We start from the raw sequence: 10,003 nt of genomic DNA on the forward strand, positions 1-10,003 counted from the left end.
CAGCTGTGATCCGGCAAACAATTTGAAATTCTGGCATTGCCGGGCCCATTCCGGTTCCCCCTAGGGCGATGCATTGGGGTGCCATGCACAATGAACAGCACACACGTCGCACACATGTAACCCGTGTCAATGCATGCATTTTAGGGCACGTGGCAACAACACAGAAATGTGAATGAGCCCCCCAGTGACCCTCCCCCATTGTATCACCTTCTCCCGTGTCAGTCTTGTAAGTGGCAAACATTTGCAGGAGAATAGTGTGGGAGATTCATGCTAATAAATACTTCCAATATTTCCATCGTAGATTCAACTAATGCTCACTAATGCTCCCGCCCAATCAGAGCGCAGAACACGGCGCATCGCCCTTCTCCCGCTATTCCTGCTCCTATAGCTCCAGAAGATCATTCCTAGGGCGGTGTAAAGCCCAGAAAACTTCCTATAAGTCCCTGTCCTAGTTTTCTGCTGGAAATATTCATGAAACAGAATAATGAACCTTCCCATGAATAAAACACACAGAGCCCTTTCCTGGAGGATTCACCGCCACTCCTGAAAAGTGCAGCTATTCTGCCCCCGTGTGGGGGGAAGAGGGAAATGCTACAACCCTCAGCCTCTGGTTTCCATAGTGGTCTTATTGGGTTTCATTTACTAAGACAAAGGGTAACCTGCCGCCATCTGTTCAGCCAATCAGATCTTGCTTTTCATCTGATGTAAGCAGTGGGAGCAGCGAATAATGGATTCTGATTGGGCCGCGTTAAGTCATTGGTCTCTGCTCATTGCTGCCTGGAGTTAATCAATGCAGTGGTGTCCCTAGGCAGGTGCGGGGGGGGTGTGTACCGTGCCACACCGGGTGACACCAACCGCACGGGGTGACACCAGAACCACGAAAAGGTACGTTGTAAAGCAAGCTGATGATCCCCGCAGGATGGATCGGATCTGCACATTGGGGAGCATAATGGATCGGACTCCAACCCATAATGCTCAATCCGCAGATCCGATCCATCCTGTTGGATCATCGGCATGCAACCTATACGGGGTGACACCGGACCCGCTCCACGAAAAGGTAAGTTGTAAAGCAAGCCGAGTAAGTTGTAAAGGATGGATCGGAACTGCGGATTGAGCATAATGGATCTGAGTCCAATCCATTATGCTACCCAATCTGCAGATTTCATCCATCCTGCGGGGATCGTCGGCATACAACCTATACAGGGTTACACCGGAACCGCTCCACGAAAAGGTAAGTTGTAAAGGATGGATTGGATCTGAGGGTTGAGCATAATGGATCTCCATTATGCTCCCCTATCCACAAATCCGATCCATTCTGCGGGGATTGTCTGCATGCAACCTATACGGGGTGACACCGGACCCGCTCCACGAAAAGGTAAGTTGTAAGCAAGCCGACGATCCGCGCAGGATGGATTGGATCTGCGGATTGAGCATAATGGATCAGAGTCCGATCCATTATGCTCCCCAATCTGCAGATCTGATCCATCCTGACAGTATCGTCGGTATGCAACCTATACGGGGTGACACCGGACCCGCTCCACGAAAAGGTAAGTTGTAAAGAAAGCCGAGTAAGTTGTAAAGGATGGATCGGATCTACGGATTGAGCATAATGGATAGGAGTCCGATCCATTATGCTCCCCAATCAGCAGATCCAATCCACCCTGCCGGGATCGTCGGCATGCAACCTATACAGAGTGATACCGGACCCCCTCCACGAAAAGGTAAGTTGTAATGCAACCCGACGATCCCCGCAGGATGGATCGGATCTGCGGATTGAGCATAATAGATTGGAGTCCGATTCATTACGCTCAATCCGCAGATCCGATCCATTCTGAGGGGGTGTCACCAAGTGTTATCGCACTGAGGGACACCAACCCTAGGGACGCCCCTGAATCAATGCTAGTTCCTACTCAGCTCCATGTTACATGTAAGGCCGGCCATACATGAGTCAATTTTCAGACGATTTTTCGTTCGAAAATCAGATCTAGGAATAATCGCTCTGTTAGTGGGGCAATGGTGCCAACTGATTTTCATCCCCATTTCATTTATTGAGCATGCTGGAAAATTTGTGAAAAATTACCGATTTTTGAAATCATTGGTGGCATTATCAGATTACAAAACAAACAATATTTTTGATTTTCGATCGAAAAATCGTTCAGAATTCGACCCATGTATGGCCTGCTTAAGCGGGGCTTTTTTTTTGGTGGGAACGCAGTTCTGGCACCTCCAGCACCTTCATGGATGTGCAACCGACAAATCTGCAGCAACTGCGTGATGGTATCAGGTCAATATGGACCAAAATGACTAACAAGGTGGACCTAATAGAGTGGCCGCTATAAATCTGTACATTCTACTTCCTCTGAGTTTTATCTCATAATTATTATGGCACAAGAACTTCGTTACCATGTATCTCAAGGGTGAGACTATGTAATAAAGATACACTATATTGCCAAAAATATTGGCCCCGCCCTCCAAATCATGTGATTCAGGTGTTCCAATCCCCTCCATATCATGTGATTCAGGTGTTCCAATCCCCTCCATATCATGTGATTCAGGTGCCCCAATCCCCTCCATGGACACAGGTGTATACAATCAAGCCCCTAGGCATGCAGACTGCTTCTACAAACATTGGTGAAAGAATGGGTCGCTCTCAGGAGCTCAGTGACTCCAAGCGTGGTCCCGTGATAGGTGGCCACCTGGGCAATAAGTCCATCCGTGACATTTCCTGGCTACTAAATATTCCACGCTCAACTGTTAGTGGGATTATAACAAAGTGGAAGCAACTGGGAACAACAGCCACTCAGCCACCAAGTGGTAGGCCACGTCACATGACAGGGCGGGGAGATATAGTTACATATTTACATTATTATTATTGATAATTTTTAATATTCTCCTAAGAGGGTGGTCAGTATACTGGACCAGGGCGGATGATACTTGGTGGTCAGTATACTGCACCAGGGTTGGCCGATGCTTGGTGGTCAGTATACTGGACTAGGGTGGATAATGCTTGGTGGTCAGTATACTGGACCAGGGCAGACGATACTTGGTGGTCAGTAAACTGGACCAGGGTGGCCGATGTTTGGAGGTCAGTATACTGCCCCAGGGCAGATGATGCTTGGTGGTCAGTATACTGGACCAGGGCGGCCAATACTTGGTGGTCAGTATACAGGACCAGGTGGTTGCTCAGTTCTCATTATTTAGGACTTGGTGATCAGTATACAGGACTGAGGTGGCTGATGCTCAGTGGTCAGTGTACAGGATCAGGGTGGCCAAAGTTTGGTGGTCAATGTTCAGGACCAGGATGATTGGTAAGTGGTGGTCAAGAGACAAAGGACTAGGGAGGACAGTTCTTGGTGGTCAGTATACAGGATCAGGATGACTGGTGCTCAGTGGTCAGTTTACAGGACTTGGGCAGCCATTGCTTGGCGGTTTGTATGTACAGGACCAGGCTGATCGGTGCTCAGCAGTCAGTATACAGGACCATTGCGGCTGATGCTTGGTGGTCAGTATACAGGACTGAGGTGACCATACTCAGTTCTCATTATTTAGGACCAAGGTGACCGGTGCTCGGTGGTCAGTGTACAGGACCCAGGTGGTCGGTGCTCATTTCTCCCTATTCAGAACCAGGGTGACCAGTGCTCGGTGGTCAGTCTACATTACCGAGGTGGCAGGTGCTCAGTTCTAGATATTTAGGACCCAGGTGACCGGTGCCAGTGGTCAGTATACAGGACCGAGGAGGTTGGAGCTCAGAGGTCAGTATACAGGACCGAGGCAGTCGGAGCTCAGTATACAGGACCGAGGCGGTCAGAGGTCGGTATACAGGACCGAGGTGGTCTGTGCTCAGAGGTCGGTACACAGGACCGAAGCGGACGGTGCTCAGAGGTCGGTATACAGGACCGAGGCGGTCGGAGCTCAGAGGTCGGTACACAGGACCGAGGCGGTCGGTGCTCAGAGGTCGGTACACAGGACTGAGGCGGTCGGTGCTCAGAGGTCAGTATACAGGACCGAGGAGGTCGGTGCTCAGAGGTCAGTATACAGGACCGAAGCGGTCGGTGCTCAGAGGTCAGTTTACAGGACCGAGGCGGCCAGAGCTCAGAGGTCAGTATACAGGACCGAGGTGGCCGGAGCTCAGAGGTCAGTATACAGGACCGAGGCGGTCGGAGCTCAGAGGTCAGTATACAGGACCGAGGTGGCCGGAGCTCAGAGGTCAGTATACAGGACCGGGTGACATAGATAATTTTTATGTCCTGGATTGGTGGAGATCGGTGGAGATGCCGAGGTGACTCTATAAATCTTCAGGAACTTCTCCTCCACCTGGAACTGATTCATTAATGAGACATACGGAAGCCATTGTCAGTGGGTGACCCCCCCAGCTATCGCTTTGAACCCGACCTGATTGAAGGCTGAAGTGAGGAGGTCTGGTGGAAATGGCAGCAATAAGCCCTTTAAAGCAAAACCATCGGAGAGTCTTTTTGAAGTTCGAGTAAAAATGTTTTGTAATCCTAAATTAATAACCTTTGTGGTTCCCTCCTGCGGCCGGCCCTCTAAAAGCAGAAAATGGAACATTCTATTTCTACACATATGTACCCATCCCTATATACACTGTGTATGTAATATATATATCCACACAGCACCCATCCCCCCCCCACAAACATACTGTATATTATACCCATCCCCCCCCCACATACTGTATATTATACCCATCCCCCCCCACATACTGTAGATCATACCCACCCCCCCCTACAAACATACTGTATATTATACCCATCCCCCCCTACAAACATATATTATACCCATCCCCCCCTACAAACATATCATACCCACCCCCTACAAACATATATTATACCCATCCCCCCCTACAAACATATCATACCCACCCCCTACAAACATATATTATACCCACCCCCCTCTACAAACATACTGTATATTATACCCACCACCCCTACAAACATACTGTATATCATACCCCCCCCCCCCCCCTACAAACATACTGTATATTATACCCACCACCCCTACAAACATATATTATACCCATCCCCTCTACAAACATATCTCATACCCACCCCCCCCCCCCTACAAACATACTGTAGATCATACCCAGCCCCCTCTACAAACATAATGTAGATCATACCCATCCCCCCTACATACTGTAGATCATACCTATCCCCTCTACAAACATACTGTATATCATACCAATCCCCATGCTTCGCTCCTTCTTCCGGAAATGTGAGCAAACAATCAGATATAGCACACAACCTACACCGATCTGCCATGACATTATGACCACCCAGCATAACCCCTCCAGGCATGGACCCCACTAGCCCTCTGAGGGTACACTGTTTTAGGCTGTCACTAGAGGATCCTTTAAGTCCTATAAGTTGGTTGGTGGGGGCTCCAAGGATCAGACTTGTTTTTCCAGCACATCCCACAGACAATCGAATGGATTAAGATCTGGAGGACTTGGAGGCCAGCTCAGCACCTCAAACTTGTTGTTGTGTTCCTCAAAACATCTTTGTTTTAATCAGATCCAGGCCACCTTCTTCCACTGACACATGGTCCAGTTCTGATGCTCACGTGCCCATTGTAGGTGTTTTTGGCTGTGGACACGGGTCAGCATGGGCCCCCTGACTGGTCTGTGGCTATGCATCCCCATACACAACAAACTGCGATGCTCTGTGCGTTCTTACACCTTTCTATCAGGACCAGCATTACCTAAGCTTGAGTAGCTCTTTTATGGGATCAGACTACACAGGCCAGCCTTCCCTCCCCACCTCCCTCAGTGAGCCTTCCCTCCACCTCCCTCAGTGATTCTTCCCTCCCCACCTCCCTCAGTGAGCCTTCCCTCCTCACCTCCATCAATGAGCCTTCCATCCCCACCTCCATCAATAAGCCTTCCCTCATCACCTCAATCAATGAGCCTTCCCTCCTCACCGCCATCAATGAGCCTTCCCTCCCCACCGCCATCAATGAACCTTCCCTCCCCACCGCCATCAATGAACCTTCCCTCCCCACCTCCATCAGTGAGCCTTCCCTCCCCACTGTCATCAATGAACCTTCCCTTCCCACCTCCATTAATGAGCCTTCCCTTCCCACCTCCATCAATGAGCCTTCCCTCCTCACCTCCATCAATGAGCCTTGCCTCCCCACCTCCATCAATGAGCCTTGCCCACCTATGATCCTGTCACCAGTTGGCTGGTTCTCCTTCCTTGGACCACTTTTGGTGGGTCCTGATCACTGCAGATCAGGAACATCCCACAAGAGCTTCAGTGTTGGACTTGTTCTGACCCAGTCATCTAGACATTACAGTTTGGCCCTTGTCAAAGTCGCTCAAATCCATTTTTTCTGCTTTTAACTCATCAACTTGATTGTAAAGGTCATTTTTTTAAAATGACAACCATGTCATGCTTACCTGCTCTGTAATGGTTTTTCATAGAGCAACCTCCGATCCTCCAATCCTTGGGTCCCCCGTTGGCGCTCCTGGCACAGTCAGGTGCACCTTGTGAATGGTCCCGTAGTCTTGTGGGACCTGTCACGTCCCAGAAGACTACGAGGAGGGAGGAAGGCCAACTTCTACTTCCGATTACCTAGGCCGTCTCAGCAGAAATGGGAGCGCGTACCTGTCATCAAAATCGGGTACCTGATATTCATCCCCCCCCACCCCAAAAGTGCCAGTTCCTCACTGTGGAGTGAGCCTTTTGGGTGGAGCTCCGTTTTAAAGTCCCAGTGACTTCAGAGTAGTTCATGCACCACTTTGGTCCAACTTTCATCCAACTTGAGGGCCATAGACTTCAATGTTAACCCTCAAAAGTTGCGTGAAAGTCGTACTTGAATGTTTTGCATGCAACAGTGGGTCTGACTTTGTAGAGGGACAAGTTACATACAAGTCGCACCAAAGTTGAACTCCAGAGTTGCACAACCTTGGAGTCGTACAAGTGTGAACGGAGCCTTAATGGTCATGGCCAGGGGCGGACTGACCATTCGAAAACTCGGGCACTGCCCGAGGGCCCGGGTCAGTAGGGGGCCCCATGAAATGCCCGTTACCTTTTATAGGCTTTTTTTAAATGTGGGCAAGGACACAGGGGCCCCATGATCCCCATTGCCCGGGGGCCCCATGAGTTGTCAGTCCGCCCCTGGCCATGGCTGATCAGTGTAGATGGACAGTAGAATAAAGAAGGACTTTTGTCATTTCCAGTCTTCAAGTGGAAGAATCCGATCCCTGAAAACCCACTTATTCGGTTTCTTGTCACATCAGTAAACAATCTGATTGGGTGATGAGACTTGCTGCTCTTTGAATGACCCCATTAGGGGCCACGTACAAGTGTCCTCAGAAATCAGGTTAAGCCGCAGCTCCATCTCTCCACAAAGCTTCCTATTCCAAGGACTTACAGAAACAAAATCAAGAAATCTTTAATATCTGTAATCTGGAGTACGACTTTCCAGCCCCATCCACTTCCCATCTTAGGCCGGCCAAACATGGGTCGAAAATCGACCGATTTTTCATCCGAAAATTGGACCTAAGGAAAATCAGCCAATTTTCGCTGTTAGTGGGTCAACGGCACCAACCAATGGTGGTTCCTCCCCTTTTTTCGGTGATCGGGCATGTTGGAAAATCCGTGAAAAACGGCTGATTTTCGACTCAATGATGGTCAAATCGTACGATCATTTTTCCAAAAAGAATATGAGCCGTGACCTGGAAGGAACAGAAGTTTTGCCTGTTATATGAAGTGAACTTTATGACTCGGTCGGTCAATTTTTTAAAACAATGATGGCACAATCGGATTACCGAGCGAACAACATTTCCAATTTTTGGACTAAAAATCGTTCGGAATTCGAACCATGTATGGCCTGCATTATAATGGAAGATGCCAAATGTATCCATTATGGAGCAACACCTGAAACGCTGCTACTTAAAGGGCACTGCTGTCAAACGTCACTTCATGGCCTGTTGACTTCCCCTCCCCCTTTATGAGAAAGGTGACATTTTCATTATTTAATTGCTAAGAAATATCATTTTCTTCTTCTTTTACTTGGACCCTCCCACTTCTCCTTCAATTTTCACTTTGGCGCAGGTGACTTATAGAACCCGCACCATCCTTGGATATCCATGGCACATTTCTCAGGAGGCTGCATCCATTTAGCACATAAATCATGCAAGATGTTGCTAAGTGGACATCGCAGCGCCTGGTGGTCTATGTCTTCGCATACATGACCCCTGGCATGATGTCATCAGGGGCCCGGCTGCAACAATTAGGAGATGGCAGGAGCCTCCAGGTGATGTAGAAAAGAAAGATGGCGGCATGGTTGTGACTTGCTACAAAAGTTACAATGCTGCAGTGTAATCACTGGGGGAGGGGAGACTGAGGAAATGCTTCCTCCTGCCTGCAGCAGATTGATGACATCATCTCAGCCTAGGCACAGTCACTGGCTGGAGATTAAGGACAACTTTTTATTGATAAAATGTGGAGATTTACTGAAAAATGATACTGTTGCTGTATCTTGTCATATGAAAGGTTCCTGAGAGTCACTATATCCAATATCTGTACCCCGCCTCCCCCCACATTGTGCGCCTCAGTTTTGAAAGACCCAACCCTACTTCACCCCTCCCCCATACTCTCACTCCTACTCCATGCCCATACCCAACATTCAGCTGTTATGAGGCTGGCCACATGGTGAGTGCAGTCCTCTCTCTTCTGCTCTGGTGTCAGCAATGGGAAGTCCTTATTGAAGCATAGAGCATTGGCCCCCAGCATTGAACTGTGACCCCAGGCTGCCATGATAATGCATGCCCAGGGGGGGGGGGGGGTGTCCATGTCAGCCAAGGCTCACAGCAAATGGGTTGGGCGACAGGATCCGTGGGTTTGCACAAAGATTTTCCAGTAAGCTGGAATATAATTATGAGTTACACAGAGATTTTCTGACTTTGACTCCAAGCAAGGCTGCCGAAATGTCATGGGACTGGTCTACACATAGTCCTTTAGCACCCAAAGCAAGGAGGTAACATTTTGTTTTTTTCCCCCCATTAGCAGTGAACCACCTCAGCAATATAAGGTGAAGGTCCTGCCCTTTTTGCACCCCCCCCCCTTCCCCGAGTCGGCCACTTCTGCCTAACCCTTGTCCCAACCCCCGACTGTACATATCAGCCTACAGATGCAATTTTTGGCTTTATATGTAAATTGTGACATTCAGTGTTTCTATTTGTACCAGTGCCGATCCCGGACGAGCCCCCATCTTCTACCCCATCCCCCCCAACACCCGGATCACGAATCTGAGCAAATCACACCCAATGGGAGAAGCAGCACGTTTATTGAAAGAAAAGCATACAAAACACAGGGTAAAGGTCTGTACATTATGTGCCCCCATAGAAAGGAAAGAAAAGGGGGCAACCAGCCTGAATCATCTGCCCCAGGCAGGGGTAAATACAGGGTTCAAGAAGAGGAAAGAAGCCTGCCCGTGTATATACAAGAGATTCCTCCCAGCCGTAAAGCGGACCTGTATACTCACTAGTAAGGGGGACCTCTACTTATTATCTTAGAAAGAAAGGAGGTGTTACTGGGGGGTGGCCAGAGAGAAGACTATCCAAGGCTCTCTTTAGAAAAGTTTCTGCAGGAAATATTTTTTAGGTAGTTTGAGAAGCACAGAAAAGCATTCGCTGGTGATGACAGGTCCGCTTTAGCGGCGGTGGTGCAGAAAGGTGGAATGGACTGATCATGAAGTGGAGGATGGACATGGTGGGGATCTGTACATTTAGTCCAGCAGCTATCAGGAGTATGAGGGGGGGGAGGGGAATGTTCTAACAGTGCAGTAGATCTCTAGCAACTAAAGGGTTAAAGAGTAATGCTTGGCCTTAGCGGTGGAAGGGTTAATGGGGCGATGCGATGGGAGGTCAGCGCTGCGATTCTCTCTAGTGGGACGGTAGTGGCATCTCTGCTCCACCATCTGCTGCTGGTCCATCTGGTGGAGGAAAATGCTAATGACATGATGGCAGAGAGGCCCGTCGCGGTGG

At 49.1% G+C, this 10,003-nt stretch overlaps 1 protein-coding gene across 1 annotated transcript in view; it reads right to left on the reverse strand.

Annotated features, from left to right (window-relative positions):
• Positions 1–9,284: 9,284 nt before the first annotated feature.
• Positions 9,285–10,003, reverse strand: part of LOC149435311 (caM kinase-like vesicle-associated protein) — a gene marked incomplete at its 5' end in the record, with an annotated part of 37,667 nt that continues 36,948 nt past the window's right edge. Inside the window, one exon of the mRNA XM_089662803.1 lies at positions 9,285–10,003. This exon is cut by the window's right edge and continues 255 nt beyond it.

This window comes from Staurois parvus, unplaced genomic scaffold (assembly GCF_062004578.1).
Source record: "Staurois parvus isolate SC_StPar_1 unplaced genomic scaffold, SC_StPar_1.0 ptg001546l, whole genome shotgun sequence".
NCBI lineage: Eukaryota > Metazoa > Chordata > Amphibia > Anura > Ranidae > Staurois > Staurois parvus.